Source organism: Lathyrus oleraceus, chromosome 4, assembly GCF_024323335.1.
Source record: "Lathyrus oleraceus cultivar Zhongwan6 chromosome 4, CAAS_Psat_ZW6_1.0, whole genome shotgun sequence".
Taxonomy (NCBI): domain Eukaryota; kingdom Viridiplantae; phylum Streptophyta; class Magnoliopsida; order Fabales; family Fabaceae; genus Lathyrus; species Lathyrus oleraceus.
The window spans coordinates 194,082,906-194,103,405 of record NC_066582.1 but is presented as its reverse complement, the minus strand read 5'-3'; positions in this window follow the sequence as shown (position 1 = coordinate 194,103,405).

Below are 20,500 nucleotides of genomic sequence, written 5' to 3'. Positions count from 1 at the left end.
ATAGCATATTACATCATTGAGAGCGCAGCATTTCCATGATTATGGAGCATTGCGCTGGAAAAACTCATGCATCAGCATTGCAAGCATAGACTAACCCTAGGCCGTGGTGACCATCCGAGAATGGGTTGTCGGAAGAGTTTAGCATCGCGACATTGGATCGATTTCAGAACTGGGTTCCCCAGCAGGGCAGAGAGGTTGGTGTGTTCCCAACAAGTGACTCCTTAGTTGAGTGGGTATCCCGAGCAATACTACTCCCCACAATTGGTAGCATCTTGCGAGCTTGGATCAATTCCCCAAGCAGATGTGGGTGTGTCTGATCTCTCCATATAGAGTCAGCCCCTTAGGCAGAAAGTGTCTACCATTTCCTTCTGCACTCCCCACTGAGTTATATCCTCGTGGATGACGGTTGTTTCCGTTCCCTCCCTACACATAACGGGATGAGTTTTCCCTATTGAGCTCTTTCCTCATTAGGATGAGTCTTGATTCAGTCTGCCTTTTTGGATCGATCCTAAATTGGCTTCCTATTGGCTGTCTCTTGTGCCTCCCTGTGGTATAAATGAATAGTTGCTCACTAACCGGCACTCATTCATCTTATCCTCAGCGGAAGTTGTTGGCTTCTACCTACTAACCGGTAGTTGTAAGTCCTATCTTTGCGGTTTTCTACCTACTACCCGGTAGATGTAAATCCTATTTTCTCCCATTATGTTCCTCAGCAGATTGTTGTGGTCTTCTACCTACTAACCGGTAGATGTGAACCCTCTTTTCTCCCCTTTGTGGAGTCAACCCTTGTGCTCATCCTAGTCGATGACGGTTACTGTTCCGTGGTTTTCTACCTACGAACCGGTAGATGTAATCCCCTCTTTGCGGTTATCATTATCTAGTTTTCGGTATTGGTAGTCCTTTTCCCTTTTGGATATTTGCTTTGATTAAGCAATCTTACCCCCCAGTGGGTCTTCCCCTTCCTTTTGGGTAAATGCTCCGAGTAAGCCATTTTTATCCTCAGTGGGTCCTCTTCCATTCACCGTTTGCCGGTAATGTTTGTGGTTTCCCCTTTTGATTGGTCATCTTTGCATACTTAGTTTGGTATCCCGATGCCTTTCTTTTCGGTTGATTTATCCTTTGTCAACCTACAACCCGGTTATGGATAATCTTCCATGCGAGTATATTATCTACGTTTTGACGGCTATAGATAATATGTCTCATGCGCTCTTTGGCCGAAGTTTTGTCTTTCCCAGTGGAGTAAGATTCGTATTCCTTGTGGAATCGAATGTCCATCCTTTAACAAGTTTGCTTTCGCTCTCTTCAGGATGATGGGTGTTTTGGAACACACACCAATTCACGATTTCGGTCGATTTATCCTTTGTCAACCTACAACCCGGTTATGGATAATCTTCCATGCGAGTATATTATCTACGTTTTGACGGCTATAGATAATATATCTCATGCGCTCTTTGGTCGAAGTTTTGTCCTTCCCAGTGGAGTAAGATTCGTATTCCTTGTGGAATCGAATGTCCATCCTTTAACAAGTTTGCTTTCGCTCTCTTCAGGATGATGAGTGTTTTTGAACATAAACCAATTCACGCCTTGGTCGGCCACCTGTTTTATGCCTACAACCCAGTATCCTTGGTGTTCCTTCCTGTCTGCTCCCTATTGCGACCTTGGTCCCCTGTGGAGTCAGATTTTCCTGAGTCGAAATATGCCTATTCAGGTTTTCCTCAAATGTTTTTGGTTGATTGATATCTCTCACTCGTGCACCGGTCTTAGATATTCCTTCTTCCCGAGCTTGTTACCTACTAAACGGTAACACCTCACCCCTTTCCGTATTCCCATTCATCCGTTGATGTCTGGTCACCTCTCCGTTGGTTTCGATAAACGTCGAGCTTCTCCCGTTCGTCCGTTGACGTTTGGTCGAGTCTTCCCATTCATCCGTTGATGTATGGTCACCTCTCCGTTGGTTTCGATAAACGTTGAGTTTCTCCCGTTCGTCCGTTGACGTCTGGTCGAGTCTTTCCCCAGTCATTCATTGATGTCTGGTCACCTCTCCGTTGGTGTCGGTAAACGTCGAGCTTCTCCCGTTCGTCCGTTGACGTCTGGTCGAGTCTTCCCATTCATCCGTTGATGTCTGGTCACCTCTCCGTTGGTTTCGATAAATGTGGAGTTTTTCCCATTTCGTCCGTTGATGTATGGTTGCATCTCTTTCCCTAGTCATCCGTTGATGTCTGGTCACCTCTCCGTTGGTGTCGGTAAACGTCGAGCTTCTCCCGTTCGTCCGTTGACGTCTAGTTGTACCTTTCTCCATTCATCCGTTGATGTCTGGTCACCTCTCTGTTGGTTTCGATAAACTTGGAGTTTTTCCCATTTCCTCCGTTGACATATGGTTGTATCTCTTTCCCAAGTTCATCCGTTGATGTCTGGTCACCTCTCCGTTGGTTTCGATAAACGTTGAGTTTTTCCCATTCGTCCGTTGACGTCTGGTCGAGTTTCCCTAGGTCATCCGTTGATGTCTGGTCACCTCTCCGTTGGTGTCGATAAACGTTGAGTTTTTCCTATTCGTCTGTTTGTACCTCTTTCTCCTATTCATCACCTGTTGATGTATGGTTGTAGTTCCTTTTTTTGATAAAAAATCAAAATCCCTAGTGGAGTCGTTGGTAGACGTCTTGTCTGGTCCAATGATAAATATCAGATCCCAGTGGAAGTTGCCATTGGTGAGCAGTCGGTTCTTGATCCCCGCAGAGTGCAAATTTCTATGGTTCTTTGGTATTCAATCCCTGTTTACCTTGAAGGTCTGACAGTCGTTGCTCTCATCCATTCAGGTTCCCAGTTGAATGAATAGGGGCAGATGTAGCACCTCGAATTTGCACCCCCATTTGTACATTCATTTCATTTGTAGGTCATTACCATTGCATTCATATTGCATAGACCACTGCATGTCATCAGTCAAAACTGATCAAGAGAATCCATCTGTGCAAGAGAGCAAGGGTTTTTCCATGAGATGAGGGCCCTATGGTTGTTCTAGAGAGCTTACATGACCCAAGGATCATTTTGAAGCAACTTGACCAAGTGCTAGAGGTTCAAAGTCCACAGTGCATGATCAAGTCATCTGAGGCCTATAAAAGTCAACTGCAAGTCAACTGAGGGCTAGGAGGTGGAGAAAGGGTTTTCAACACCTCATTCATGTCCCAAAGAGGGTTATTCAACATGTCAAACATCTACCTTGAAGGATTTGAAGCCAGATCAAAAGTTTCCCAAAATGGAAAGTGATCTGTAACTTCAAGTTTCCAAAAATGGCAAGTTTTTGAACCAACTTCAACTCAACTTTTCAACATCAAAGAAGCTTAAAATGAAATTTTGTCCAACATGAAAGTTGAATATCTTTCTCTCCCATTTCCAAAAAGTCCAAGATCATGAATTTCTAATGAATGGTTAAGGAGTTATGATCAAATCATTGCAAAGTGTACTTGGAACTTCAAATGACCATATCTTTTGAACCAAAATTCCAATTTGAGTGGTTCTTTTTGCATAATTCTTCTCATGACATGAACTTTCCAAATCATTCATCACATTGCATGAAAATTCATCATATGATCATATGCATATTCATGTCCATTTTGGAGGGAAAATCATGAATTCAAAATTGGTGCATTGCATGGACTTTTTAACCATTCCAACATGTTCATAGCATGGTTTTAAGTGAAAATGCATGGCAATTGTTACTGTTCACGTAGGCTTGCATGCATGGGGTGAAAAAACCAAGTTTGGCCAAACACCCTATTTTTCACTTAATTTCAACTATGCATGATTAATTTGGATTAAGAGTGGATTAGCATAGGGTATATATACATAATCATAACAGAATTTTCAGGTCTTCACCATTTTTTGGATCTAGAGATTTTTTCCCTCCATTTTTTTCTCCCAATCATAATTCAAATTTCTTCCACATAACCTTACCATTTTATTGCATATTCTGGTTCTGTGACTGGTATTTGGTGTGGATCAAGCTCTCAATTGCAGAATTTGGCCAAGAATTGTGTGGTGCTAGCTCAAGAACTCAAGTATGGAAGTTGATTGTTAAGCAAGATCTACACGGTTTCAAGCTTCAATTTCTTCACCAAACTTCATCACAAGTATTTTGGAGTTGATTTGGATCATTCAAGGCCTTGAATCGTGCATTTCAAGAAGTTGCTCTTCAAGAGGTTCAGTTTTCGAATCTCATAATTATGCAATTCATTAACATGTTCATATAGATCTCTCTTTGCTGTTAATTCTGAGCTAAATTTCACATGATTTGGTGCATTATTGAGTGAGATATGCTTAATTAAAGTTTGATGCATCAATTTTATTTTGCTCGATTCTCTTTGATCTTGATGAATTAGGCTTAGTTATTGATTGATCTGTAATGTATGTAGCATGAGCTTTTGTTTGGTATGCATTTCGCGCGATTCTGGAAAAAATTTGAAGCACATACACTGTAGCTCCGCCGTCTTCGCGAAGAAGATGGTGGAAACCACCACGCACCATACACGTACCATACGCGTACGAGTAACTTACGCATACCATACGCGTACCGCCTGCTAGGGCTTGTCTGGTTCAGCACGCGTACACGCTTCGATTCCTGCCTACGCCACTTTTTCAAATTAATTCATATTTTTACTTTTCCCTCATTATTTTCCATCATGTGATCACTTTGACTTTTTATTTTTATGCTAACTTCTAAAATCCATATCTAATTGAAAAATGTATCAAATCACTCCCAATTTTTTGCAAAATGATCCTCGTGATGTCTAGCTTTTTATGATCATGAATTGTGAAGTTGTGCATGGCTGGATTTCTGTTTGTGCTACACTCTTTGAACATAGGTGTATGTGTGACCTTGCCTTGCTTTTTCTATCATGAAATGCTCGATATTGATCCAAATTGCTTGAAATTTTGCATGATGCTTCTAGACATGTTGTTGGACCTTTGAGAATTGATTGTGCATTTTTCCCATTTGCCAATTCTGTTTTATGCCTATGTTTGCATGGTGTGACAATTTGTGTCACACATTTGATTGTCTTGCTTATGCAATTTGATTTCCATACCAGATGACCTCTAACGCTTCTGATTTTTTGTGTGATGGTCGTGTTAGATGTGTTGAATGCTCATGATTTTTTCCAGAATTATTTGAATCATTTCTGTTTTGATTGGGAATTTTCATTCATAATGATCAAATGTGTGCCTTGAATTGGTCATTGACTTCTCTTGCCTATTACATGAACTTGCCTATTGATTTTGGTTTGGTCCTTTTTAGGACTTGTTCTTGATTGATTAAACATGATCCATGTTGAATATCAAGTTCTATTTTGGTTTTTTGATTCCCTTTTGACCCTAGGCTTTGGCCTAGTGGTTTGTTACTTACCTTTGAGTTGTGAATTTCAGGTTCAAGTATGCATCTCCATGATTGATATTGCTCTTTCATTTGAACTTGATCATTTGTTGTTGTTTGCTAACACTTGCTGTTTTGTAGGCTTTGAGGACAATTCACTTGTGTTTATGGCTTTTGTGTTGCATATTGGGTTGTCTGTTGGATATTGACTGTTGCCTGATTATCTGGATTTTATACTGATTGGTTTAGCTGTTTTCACAGGTACCTAAGTTGCTTTAAGTTCATTTGAACTTTGCTTTGCTTGCTTGTGGTTGGCATACCACTGAGGTATAATTCCTTGATCTTCATGTAGTCTGGAAGACCTGTCATGTTATGTTGGCAGGCACCTATCTGAAGCCCTCCTTAAGAGGCAATGCTTGTGGATGTTTAATTTTGTGCCAAGCAGGTTAAGTCCTCTTAAGAGGCAATTGGCAGATAAAAGGGATGTGCAATCCATCCCCTGCTATTCAGTTGTGTCATTCACTTTGCTCACACACCATGTGTTGATGCATTGTGAATAAGAACCCAAGATCTTGTTGTGTCAGTCATCTGTGGAGAAGAGTTCCTACATTCTGGACTCCTACACTTTCTATTTGATTCATGCTCTCCCAGACCAGGGATAAGAGCTGTGAGGTCTTACCCTCACTTCCTATTTCATCTGCTTCATCCTAACTCTCAATGTTAGGGTTAAGAGCTAAAAACACCCCATTCCAGTTGGCTTGTTTCTACAGCCTAGCCTTGTGTGAGCCAATTGTTTGCATATAGTGTGTGTGCTTGCTTTATTGTGCTTGTATTTGCTTGATTGTGCTGTTTAGGATAGCTTGCTTCCTGTGCAAGTTAGGATAGAAACCTCAACATAGGGATCTTATGCATGACAACTTCTAGGCTCGAGTCGTAGTCTCCCTAGTAGCTTGTTATCCTCCCTTTGTCTCTGGTTAGGATAGAAGTTCTTTCCCCGTTTAGGGGAACTACGTCGCCCTGATCCTCATGCCAGATGAGGTACATAGGCAGGAGATGAGCTGATCTCTCCGGGCGCCCTTTTTCTTTTTCAACCCTTTGTGTGTGTTGGAGTCTGACATAAGTCCAGCGATTGGCAGTCGGTTTCCTGTGTCTTGTTTGCTTGTTGGAGTCTGACGTAAGTCCAGGGATTGGCAGTTGGTTTCCTGTGTGTGTTTGTTGGTTCGGAGTCTGATGTAAGTCCAGCGATTGGCGTTCGGTTTCCATGTTTACCTGTTTGTGTGGAATCTGACGTAAGTCCAGCGATTGGCAGTCGGTTTCCTGTGTGGTTTTGTTTGGCGTGTGTTAGCCGAGCTACGAGTGCTCTGATTCTTCTCTGATTAGAGAAGATACGTATGCATAGGATGCGACATCCTAGCGAGCACGTTTCCCCTGTCCCGAACTACGTCGACTCTGATGTCTATGACTGACAGACTACGTAGGCCCAGGATGCGATATTCTGTCGAGTCCCGTTTCTTTTGTCTTTCGGTGTTTCCTTCCAGCCCTGTGCAGTTTGTGAGCAGTCTTTAGCAACCTTTCTTCTATTCTTTTGTGCGTGGATCCCGTCGAGTACGACGAATGCGTAGGGGTGCTAATACCTTCCCTTCGCATAACCGACTCCCGTACCCATCCATCTCTGGTCGTGAGACCATTCCTTTCCAGGTTTACTTCGAGCGTTTCCTTTCCCTCTTTGGGATAAATAACGCACGGTGGCGGCTCTGTTGTTTCGTTTTCTCGCCGGTTTTTCGCGTAATGCGACATTAGCTGTTATGAATGAAGGCTTTGAGTGAGAGAGAGATACGAAATTCCAACTCTTCAGTTGTGTTGTCTGTCTCAGTGAGTTTTTAATGCTTCTACCCAAGGGGTTCTATTTATAGAACCACTTGTGTGGGCTTCAAGCCAAAAAGCCCACTTAATTGCATTTTGGCCCATATCTCATAATATGCCAAAATCACTTAAGTATTTGGTATCTTACCATATTTCGTATTCTGCTTAAGTACACCGTACCTTACGATGTTCCTTAATTATTCTATCTCTCATCAATCCGTCCTTTGTGTGTGACCCTATAGGTTTTCGCGACGTTGGCAATTATATTAAATCACGCATTTAACATAATAAACAGTGAGCGGTATCTAGCAGCACATCACTGCTACCCAAGTCACGAAAATGTCATGTGATCTGACAAAACCTCCTGTGATAATAATTATGTGTATAATTACCCCTTTTACCTTATGTCTATATTGAACACAAGGTATAGACCGTGTCACCCTTGTCCAGTTCAATATTGGGCCCATAGACATTTATCCTGTTACGCAGGATGGGCAAATTCCATCTAGGACACTCATGTCCCTCAGCATGCTTTGTGGAGTACCCATCAACTGTCTTTATGGTTATCCAGTTACGGACAACGTTGGATCAGCAACAAAGCACTCAACTCTACATCTAGGATCCATAGTGGTTTCAGGTCGAAGAGTGGTATACACTATTATCACCATGAGAATAACTTATGACACTTTGCATAACTTTCTATATAGTATTCTCATAGCGGGTTAATCCGGTATAAATATTACTCTTAATATTCATACCTATGTTTAAGACTTGATAACTCTTTATCCATGATCCATGAGATGTGATCATCAGTCTACAAACATAATAGTCTTAATGCTTTAATGTTATCCCACTTCACATTAAAGCTCGACTACAGATACTTTAAGAACAGTGCCCTTATGTTTAATGTGTTCTCATGATTAAGTCACACTTAATACATTAAACGGACTATCTATTCTAGGGACTTTATTAATCAACCATAATAAAGAAAATGCCTTTTATTATTAATAAATAATTCGATACAGGTACCAAAAGTATTGGCCTCTAGGGCTTACACCAACAGAATGAATGTACAAATACCAACAACATATGCAATTAAGACCATCTCTACCATCTTAACATTCCACATATCACCATAATTCAACTCTATGAATTATCCACCAATGGTACATATACACATTCATAACAAATACATCATTCACATAATATGCAATTAAGATCATCTCTACCATCTTAACATTCATAACAAATACACCATTCACATAATATGCAATTAAGATCATCTCTACCATCTTAACATTCATAACAAATACACCATTCACATAATATACAATTAAGATCATCTCTACCATCTTAACATTCATAACAAATACACCATTCACATAATATGCAATTAAGATCATCTCTACCATCTTAACATTCATAACAAATACACCATTCACATAATATCTATTAGAGTCACCTTTCTAATTCTTTAAACTCCAACCCAAAATCTTTCACGAGTTGAAAGTTATGAATAAAACGGTGCACGAAGGCGTTACTAAAAAGTTGTTGTTTTTCTAAATTTTCCAACATAATTTTCATCTTTTTCAACCCCAAAAACGTCCATGAAATGATCTCCAAAATTAATTTATTCCTGAAACAAAGTTATAGCCTTCTGTTTCAGATATCCAACGCTTCAAACGACACTCGATTTGGACTTACGGATCAAAAGTTATGACCAAAACGATTCCGACAGAAAAATATAAAAAAAAGCTCGCGATTGCGACGGACAGAATGCAGAATTTTCTGCGGTTTTCATCGTTGGAGGACTTTCGGACCTCCGATTTCGATTCCGTAAAAAGCCAAACGTTCAGAAAATTATAACTCATACAATACTCTAAGTATATAACGTTAATTTGCAGTTTTAACATAATCAAATCACCACAAATCAAGAATACTCATCAAAACCTAACAATTTCCACAACCATACAAAATTAGGGATTTTAACCTAAACATGCTTCTACCCATTGACCCAATCATACTAACCCATAATAATAAAGATTCCCCCCTTACCTCTTCAATTTTCTAGAAACCCTAGCTATTCTCTTTACTTTTCCTCTCCTCTTTCTCTATTGCTTTCAAATGATCAAATGAATCCTAATTCTCACTCTCCTCCCCTCTTATATACTAGTATTCTATTTGGGCTTAAAGCATGATACCTCTAATTTAATTAATAGGCCCAATAAGACCTAATATTTAAATATCTCTATTTAATTCAAATAAATTAAACCAACTCAATATGCACACCAAGTTAATTAATTCCATTATTCATTATATCTCATATCAACTAAATAATTAATTAACACACCAAATTAATTAATATAATCAATTATTATACTACCTAACAACCAATTAATTAATTAACACTCCAAATAAATAAAATAAAATATAGTAATAATAATATAAGAAATAATTACTAAAAATTGGGTTGTTACAACTCTCCCCCACTTAAAAGATTTTCGGCCTCGAAAATACCTCAAACGAACAACTCCGGATACGATTCCTTCATCTTATCCTCGAGTTCCCAAGTAATATTGCCATTGGCGACTCCACCCCATATCACTTTCACCAAAGTAATCTCCTTACCACGAAGCTTCTTCACTTCTCGATCTTCAATTCACATAGGTGATGTATCAACCGTCAAGTATCCCGCACTTGAACATCATCTAATGGAACAACATGCGATGGATCCACAATGTACCTCCTTAATTGAGACACATGGAACACGTCATGAAGATTAGAAAGTGACGGTGGTAATGCAATCCGATATGCCACTTCACCTACCCTCTCGAAAATCTGATAAGGACCAATGAAACGCGGCGTCAACTTACGCGACTTCAAAGCTCTACAAACACCCATTATTGGCGTAACTCGAAGAAACACATGCTCATCTTTCTCAAACTCAAGATCTTTCCTCCTCTTATCATGATAACTCTTTTGACGACTCTAAGTGTTGGCAGCAATTTTGGTAAAACAAAGAGTGTTCACAAGATGTTATGTGTGATGTCTTAACATGAGATATCCTATGTACCTGTTGGAGTTCAAGAACATGTGCATGCAGGATTGTTTCAAAATGCCACATACAATGTCATGGCTTCTGATATTGGATGTACCTGTTGGAGCTTAAATGAAAGACATGTTCATGCAGGATTGTTTCAGATGACATACACAATGTCATGACATCTGATATGGCTGTACCTGCTGGAAGTTATAAAAGGAATTATTGGATTATGCAGGATTTTTCAGGATGTCAGACCCGATGTCATGACATCCTGTACACAGAACATTCAGTATGAATGTCTGGTGTTTTGTGATTGCATAATTAATGGCAATCTTTGGATGATTGAAGATATGGCTAGCTGGCGCATTCAATCATGGATTACAACCAGATTTACTTATTTTCTAAGGAGATCTATACAGCTGTTCTAAAAAGATTTGATTGGAAAATAGATTTAGGGTTTTCAAGATGTCCAAGCCCAGCTGAGAGCTTCTATAAAAAAGGACTTAGAAAACCTGTTTGAATACACAACCAATACTGAGCGAAATATAGAGAGAGAGCTAGGGTTTGTGTCTATTTAGTCGTAAGACTTGTAGGTCATTCAAGTCATCCATTGATGATTGAATTGGACTGATTTGTGGTTGTAATTTGTCACTCTAAAGCTGTTAAGTAAGAGTGTGTGTCTTCTTGATCAAAGCTGTGAAGCAAGATCAAGAGTGTGTCTTCTTGATCAAAGCTGTGAAGCAAGATCAAGAGCGTGTCTTCGTGATTGAAACTGTGAAGTAAAATCAAGAGTGTGTAATTGAAAAGTATTTTCTTTTCACAGGGGATTGTTGTTTAAAATCACTGGTGTGTGATTGTAAGGGAAGTGAGTGGGTTCTCATATCTAAGAGTGCTTAGGTAGAAGTTGCACGGGTAGAGATTAGGTGAGAAAGATTGTAACTTGTTGAAGTGTACGGATAGTCTTTGAACTAATTCTATTTTAGTGAATTTCCTTCCTGGCTTGGTAGCCCCCAGACGTAGGTGAGTTGCACCGAACTGGGTTAACAATTGCTTGTGTTATTTGCTTTACCATTCTGTAATTTTTATCCATTGTGTGTTAACAGATATTAGTGTCGTAACATTATCTTCGACATCTTATATTTGATACCAGAGTTTCAATTGGTATCAGAGCAGGCATCTTGCTCTGGTTCTGGGTGAGATCTAGGGGCAATACTTTCTGGTACAATGGAGAGAGATGGAGGATCTGTTCATAGGCCACCAATTTTGGATGGTTCGAACTATGACTATTGGAAACCTCGAATGGTAGCGTTTCTGAAATCCCTTGATAACAAGGCTTGGAAAGTTGTGCTAACAGGTTGGGTGCATCCTGTCATTACTAAAGAAGGAGAAGCCACCACTAAGAAGCCTGAAGAACAATGGTCCAAGGAGGAGGATGATCTTGCTCTTGGAAACTCTAAAGCCTTGAATGCAATATTCAATGGGGTAGACAAGAATATTTTCAGGCTGGTAAACAACTGCGAAGTGGCCAAGGAGGCTTGGGACATTCTCAAGACCACTCATGAAGGCACCTCTAGGGTAAAGATGTCTAGACTTCAGCTGCTCACCTCCAAGTTTGAAAACTTAAGAATGAAAGAAGATGAAAATATTCATGAATTCTATATGATTATTCTTGAAATTGCCAATGCCTCTGGAGCCTTGGGTGAGAAGATGTCAAATGAAAAGTTAGTAAGAAAAATACTCAAATCACTCCCCAAGATATTTGCTATGAAAGTAACAGCCATAGAGGAATCTCAAGACATCTCAAATATGAGAGTTGATGAGCTAATTGGATCCCTCCAAACATTTGAGATGGGAATATGTGATGGAGCTGAAAAGAAAGCCAAGAGCATAACATTTATGTCAAACACTGAAGAGGAAGATGAGGAAGGTGGTCAAGATATTGATGAAGACCTGGCAAATGAGATAGCAATGCTGGGAAGACAGTTCAACAGACTGATAAAAAAGGTAGATGTGAGAGCAAAGGGAAATATCAAGAACATCACATCTGACATCAGTAAATCCAACAGCTTTGGTAAGAAACCAAAGTCTGAAGAAAAGCCCAAAGAAGTTCAGTGCTATGAGTGTAATGGGTATGGTCATATTAAAACTGAATGTGGGACCTACCTCAAGAAACAAAAGAGGAGTCTTGTGGCCTCTTGGTCTGATGGAAGTGAAACAAAAGAAGCCACAAACCATGTGACTGCATTGACAGGAAGATGGGGGTCTGAGGAAGAGTCAATTGATGATGAAAGAACCCTTAAAGAGTTGTGCCACAGAAGGGCAGGAGTGCGCAGACAAGTTGAAAGCCAGAAGAAAGTGATAACTCAGCTGGAAAATGAAAAGGAAAAGCTTGTGGAAACCATCTCAAAATTAAAGGTGGAAGTTGTATTCTTGAATTCCAAACTAGATGAGATGACTAAGTATGTAAGAATGCTGAACAATGGATCTGCCATCTTAGACAAGATTCTCCAGACTAGCCAAATAACAGGAAACAAATCTGGTATTGGATTCAAGGCTGAGTACAGTTACACCAGTTGCAAACCAAAATCCAAACCTAAGTACAGCCATGTTAAAAGCAAACCTGAGATGTCACATCAGATGTCACAACAGCAAAAAGGGAAGCATCAAAGATGGAAATGCCAATACTGTGGAAAATTTGGCCACCTAAAGCCCTTTTGTTATAAGCTATGTGGCTATCCTGTCCCTGTTCAGTCTCAATACCAATTAAGGTCCAAGCATCACAAGACTGTCAACAAAAAGCAATGGACTCCTAAAACAAAGGTCACAAGTCTCATAGCTCACACTTCCCTCAAAGTTTCTGCCAAAGAAGATTGGTATTTTGACAGTGGTTGCTCCAGACATATGACTGGGAACAAAAATCTGCTAACTGAACTTCATCCTCATGCCATGAGTTATGTTACCTTTGGTGATGGTGCAAAGGGGGAAATCAAGGGAATGGGTAGGCTGGATTGCCCTGGAGTTCCTGACCTTGATGATGTCCTACTTGTTAAGGGATTAACTGCTAATCTTATAAGCATCAGTCAACTGTGTGATCAAGGTCTGAATGTAAACTTCACCAAAGCTGAATGTCTGATTACTAACAAAGAAAATAAAGTAATCATGAAGGGTGTTAGGTCCAAAGACAACTGCTACATGTGGAGGTCTCAAGAAACTGGATACTCCTCAATGTGTACCTTGGCCAAAGAAGAAGAGGTAAAGATATGGCATCAAAGATTGGGCCATCTGCACCTTAAAGGTATGAAAATGATCATATCTGTTGAAGCTGTTAGAGGAATTCCCAACTTAAAGATTGATGAGGGAAAAATCTGTGGAGAATGTCAGATTGGAAAACAAACAAGGATGTCACACTAGAGGCTTAGACATGACACAACTACCAGAGTCTTGGAGCTACTTCATATGGACTTGATGGGACCCATGCAAGTTGAAAGCCTTGGTGGGAAGAAATATGCATATGTGGTGGTAGATGATTTCTCCAGATACACCTGGATCAATTTCATAAGAGAAAAATCTGATGTATTTGAAGTCTTTAAGGAGCTTTGTTTGAAACTTCAAAGGGAAAAAGAAAGTCCTGTTGTCAAAATTAGAAGTGATCATGGGAAGGAGTTTGAGAACAACAAATTTGTTGAATTCTGCTCTTCAGAAGGAATTCATCATGAGTTCTCATCCCCCATCACTCCCCAGCAAAATGGTGTGGTGGAAAGAAAAAATAGGACTCTTCAAGAATCAGCCAGAGCTATGATTCATGCTAAGAAATTGCCCTATCATTTTTGGGCTGAAGCCATGAACACAGCCTGTTATGTTCACAACAGAGTGACATTGAAGAAAGGAACTCCCACAACCCTTTATGAAGTCTGGAAAGGAAGAAAACCCACAGTCAAATGCTTCCATGTATTTGGTAGCAAATGCTATATCATGGTTGATCGTGAGCAAAGAAGAAAGATGGATCCCAAAAGTGATGAAGGAATATTTCTGGGCTATTCAACAAACAGTAGAGCCTACAAGGTCTTTAATTCCAGAACTAATGTATTGATGGAATCCATTAATGTTGTGGTTGATGACCAACAGACGGATGTCACAGACGACATTGAGAGATCTTTGAATGATTCACCTGTTGACCACTCAGACAAAAATAAGGAAGAAGAACCTCCTCAAGCTGAAACTGAAGATGACAAAATAAACAAGGGACCCTCTATCAGAATTCAGAAGGATCATCCCAAAGATCTTATCATAGGAGATCCAGATAAAGGAGTCACTACTAGATCAAGGGAAGTAATCTCACATGGCTGCTTTGTGTCAAAGATTGAATCCAGAAATATCAAGGAAGCCTTGACTGATGAGTTCTGGATCAATGAAATGCAAGAGGAGTTAGGCCAATTGAAGAGGAATGAAGTATGGGAATTGGTTCCTAGACCTGAAGGAGTAAATGTCATAGGAACAAAGTGGGTTTATAAGAATAAATCCGATGAATAAGGGGTTGTTACTAAAAACAAAGCTAGATTAGTAGCTCAAGGATATACTCAAGTTGAAGGAGTGGACTTTGATGAAACATTTGCTCCTGTAGCTCGCCTTGAGTCCATTAGACTATTGCTTGGAGTGGCATGTATTCTGAAATTCAAGCTGTTTCAAATGGATGTAAAAAGTGCCTTCCTGAATGGCTACTTAAACGAAGAAGTATACGTTGAACAACCTAAAGGATTCACATATCCAAATCTTCCACAACATGTGTACAGATTAAAGAAAGCCCTCTATGGATTGAAGCAAGCTCCCAGGGCCTGGTATGAGAGACTCACAGTGTTCCTCACTGACAATGGATACAAAAAGGGAGGTATTGACAAAACTCTATTTGTGAAGAATGAAGAAGGAAAGCTCGTGGTGGCACAAATATATGTAGATGACATTGTTTTTGGTGGGATGTCAGAACAGATGGTTGAACATTTTGTTAGACAAATGCAATCTGAGTTTGAGATGAGCCTTGTTGGAGAACTGACCTACTTTCTTGGGCTACAAGTCAAACAGATGGAAGACTCTATCTTTCTATCTCAAAGCAAGTATGCCAAGAACATTGTGAAGAAGTTTGGAATGGAAAATACAAGCCATAAAATGACACCTGCTCCTACTCATGTGAAAATCTCCAAAGATGAAAATGGTGTCAGTGTAGATCAAAGTCTATACAGAAGCATGATAGGAAGTCTCTTATATCTCACAGCAAGCAGACCTGACATTGCATTTGCTGTAGGTGTTTGTGCTAGGTATCAAGCTGAACCAAAAGTCAGTCACATAAACCAAGTGAAGAGAATATTGAAATATGTCAATGGCACCAGTGACTATGGGATGTTGTATACTCATGGATCTGGATCCATGTTGACTGGGTACTGTGATGCTGACTGGGCTGGAAGTGTTGATGATAGGAAAAGCACATCTGGGGGATGCTTCTTTTTGGGGAACAATCTGATTTCATGGTTTATCAAGAAACAAAAATGTGTATCTCTATCCACTGCTGAAGCTGAATACATAGCAGCCGGGAGTAGTTGTTCTCAACTGGTCTGGATGAAGCAGATGTTGTCTGAATATAATGTCACACAAGAAGTCATGACATTATACTGTGATAACCTGAGTGCCATAAATATTTCCAAAAATCCTATCCAACATAGCAGGACAAAGCACATTGATATTCGTCACCACTTCATTAGAGAACTAGTGGAAGAGAAGATCATAACTCTGGAGCATGTTACTACTGAAAAGCAATTAGCAGACATTTTCACTAAAGCTTTGGATGCCAATCAATTTGAATGGTTAAGGGGGAAGTTGGGGATCTATGTTCATGAGAACCTATAGCAAGCAAAGGAGTGTGTGGGTATCCCAGAGGATATTTCTGGCTGGGAAAACTGTGTTGTGGCAAGGACTAGACTGTGTGGCTGGAAGCTATTCTGATGCTGATGTTTGAAAGATTGAAGTTTTATAAGGTCACCTTTGGTCAATTTTGACTAAAAAGGGGGAGAAGTGCTGATATGGAAGCTGAGGTGGAAGTTGTATGTGGCTAGACAGAAGGACAGGTGTGGAAGTTGTATGTGGCTGGACAGAAGGACAGGTGCTAAAACAGAATGGTGTTTTGTTTACAGATGTCAAAGAGGATGTCTGATATGGTGCACAGGCGTTGATGTTGAAGCAGATGTCAGTATGAAATTCTGGCTGGTACATGTGCTGGAGTTACAGTAGCTGTTATTTGATGAATGCACAGATTTAGGGGGAGAAGAAGTACCCTTGTGCATTGTGCATTTGTGTGTCTTACTAGTTGCATCCATAACTAGTAATTCTGTTGTTTGTTGCACAAATTTAGGGGGATGAGAAGTACCCTTGTGCATGTGTGTATTACTAGTAGCCATAGCTAGTAATTGTTTTGTTTCTACTGCTGATTAAACTTCTGTTATGTTGTTTAACTGCTGATAGTTTACCTTGTGAACAAAAAGGACAAATATATGTTTTAGCCAAAATTTGCCAAAGGGGAAGTTTGTTGATTCTAAGTGTTGGCAGCAATTTTGGTAAAACAAAGAGTGTTCACAAGATGTTATGTGTGATGTCTTAACATGAGATATCCTATGTACCTGCTGGAGTTCAAGAACATGTGCATGTAGGATTGTTTCAGAATGCCACATACAACGCCATGGCTTCTGATATTGGATGTACCTGTTGGAGCTTAAATGAAAGACATGTTCATGCAGGATTGTTTCTGATGACATACACAATGTCATGACATCTGATATGGTTGTACCTGCTGGAAGTTATAAAAGGAATTATTGGATTACGCAGGATTTTTCCAGGATGCCAGACCCGATGTCATGACATCCTGTACACAGAACATTCAGTATGAATGTCTGGTGTTTTGTGATTGCACAATTAATGGCAATCTTTGGATGATTGAAGATATGGATAGCTGGCGCATTCAATCATGAATTACAACCAGATTTACTTATTTTCCAAGGAGATCTATACAGCTGTTAAAAAAAGATTTGATTGGAAAATAGATTTAGGGTTTTCAAGATGTCCAAGCCCAGCTGAAAGCTTCTATAAAAAGGGACTTAGAAAACATGTTTGAATACACAACCAATACTGAGCGAAATATAGAGAGAGAGCTAGGGTTTGTGTCTATTTAGTCGTAAGACTTGTAGGTCATTCAAGTCATCCATTGATGATTGAATTGGACTGATTTGTGGTTGTAATTTGTCACTCTAAAGCTGTTAAGCAAGAGCGTGTGTCTTCTTGATCAAAGTTGTGAAGCAAGATCAAGAGTGTGTCTTCTTGATCAAAGTTGTGAAGCAAGATCAAGAGTGTGTCTTCTTGATTGAAACTGTGAAGTAAAATCAAGAGTGTGTAATTGAAAAGTATTTTCTTTTCACAGGGGATTGTTGTTTAAAATCATTGGTGTGTGATTGTAAGGGAAGTGAGTGGGTTCTCATATCTAAGAGTGCTTAGGTAGAAGTTGCACGGGTAGAGATTAGGTGAGAAAGACTGTAACTTGTTGAAGTGTACGGATAGTCTTTGAACTAATTCTATTTTAGTGAATTTCCTTCTTGGCTTGGTAGCCCCCAGACGTAGGTGAGTTGCACCGAACTGGGTTAACAATTGCTTGTGTTATTTGCTTTACCATTCTGTAATTTTTATCCATTGTGTGTTAACAGATATTAGTGTCGTAACATTATCTTCGACATCTTATATCTGATACCAGAATTTCACTAAGAAGCCTTCATCTTCTCTTGGATCATCTTAATCTTATCCGTAGTCTCTTGAATCAACTCGGGTCCAACCACATCACTCTCTCCCGATTCGTACCAACACAAAGGAGTTCTACACCTTCTACCATAAAGAGCCTCAAAAGGTGCCATTCCAATACTCGAATGGAAACTGTTGTTATAAATAAACTCGATCAAAGGCAAGAAACTATCCCAATTTCCTCCTTGTTCCAAAACACAAGACCTCAAAAGATCTTCAAGTGACTGAATAGTCCTCTCCGTTTGACCATCAGTTTGCGGATGATATGCCGAACTCAAATGCAACTTCGTACCCAAAGCACTTTGCAACCCTTCCCAAAATCTCGAAGTGAACCCCGGATCTCTATCCGAAACAATGCTCGATGGAATACCATGCAAAAACACAATCCTTTCGATGTACAACTTAGCAAGTCTCTCCATCGAATAATCCATCCTCATCGGAATAAAATGAGCACATTTTGTCAACCTGTCCATAACGACCCAAATCGCCTCACAATTACTCGATGTTCTCGGCAAACCCGAAACAAAATCCATAGAGATACTATCCCACTTCCACTCGGGAATAGATAACGGTTGCATCAAACCAGACGACTTTTGATGTTCAATCTTTGACTTTTGACAAGTCAAACATGAATACACAAATTCCGCTACATCCTTTTTCATACCTTGCCACCAAAACATCTTTCTCAAGTCTTGATACATTTTAGTAGCACCGGGATGAATACTCAGACCATTTCTATGCACTTCCTCAAGAATCCTCTTTCTCAAATCCACAATATCCGAAGCACAAACTCGATCACGACACCTCATGATACCATTCTCATCAATCAGAAAGTCACCACCTTTGCCTTGATTAATCAATGTCATAACATCGACTAATTTCAAATTTGACTTCTGACCTTCTCTAATCTCGTCAAGAATGCCACACGTAAGCTTCAACATACCAAGCTTAACACACGAAGACGTCGCTTCACAAACCAAACTCAAATCTCTAAATTGCTCCAACAATTCAAACTCTCGAATCATCAACATAGACATGTGCAATGACATCCTACTCAATGCATCGGTTACAACATTCGCCTTTCCAGGATGATAATTCAAACCAAAATCATAATCTTTCAAGAATTCCAACCATCTTCTTTGCCTCATATTCAATTCTTTCTGATCGAACAAGTACTTCAAACTCTTGTGATCACTAAACACATCAAATCGCGGTCCAAACAAGTAATGTCTCTAAAGCTTCAACACAAACACAACGGCGGCCAACTCTAAATCATGCGTCGGATAATTCCTCTCATGAACTTTAAGTTGCCTTGAAGCATAAGCTACCACTTGCCCTTTTTGCATCAGAACACCTCCCAAACCCAACAAAGAAGCATCACAATACACAACGAAAGTTTCTAACGGATCCGGTAAAATCAAAATAGGAGCCATAGTCAATCTTCTCTTAAGCTCTTGAAAATTCGCTTCACACTGCGAAGTCCAAATGAAAGCTTGACCTTTCTTCGTCAACTGCGTCCATGGTAACGACAACTTAGAAAATCCTTCAATGAACTTCCTATAATAACCAGCCAAACCAAGGAAACTTTTAATCTCAGCAACAGACTTAGGGGCTTCCCACTGAGATACAGCTTCAATCTTCGTAGGATCCACAGAAATACCACCACTCGAAATCACATGCCCAAGAAAACTTACTTCCCTCAACCAAAATTCACATTTGGAGAGTTTAGCGAACAACTTCCTCCCTTTCAACATCGATAACACAACCTTCAAATGCTCGGCATGATCCTCTTTACTCTTGGAATAAATCAATATATCATCGATGAACACAACAACAAACTTATCCAGATAATCATGAAAAATTCTATTCATATACTCCATAAATACACCAGGTGCATTAGTCACACCAAAAGGCATCACGGAGTACTCGTAGTGACCGTACCTTGTCCGAAAAGCAGTCCTTTGAATATCCTCAGCCTTTACACGAATTTGATGATACCCAGACCTCAAATCAATCTTGCTAAACACACAAGCTCCAACCAGCTGATCCATCAGATCGTCAATCCTCGGAAGTGGATACTTGTTCTCAATCGTCACTTTATTCAGTTGTCTATAATCAACGCATAATCTCATAGAACCTTCTTTCTTCTTGACCAACAGAACAGGTGCACCCCATGACGACACACTAGGACGAATAAACTTCTTCTCGAGCAAGTCTTCAAGTTGACTCTTCAACTCTTTCAACTCAGAAGCAGACATTCTATAGGGAGCCATCGATACAGGACTAGTTCCAGGAACTAAATCAATCGAAAACTCAACCTCACGTTCCGGTGGTAAATCACTTATATCTTCCGGAAATACCTCCGCAAATTCACAAACTATTGGCAATTCTTCAATCGTCCTCTT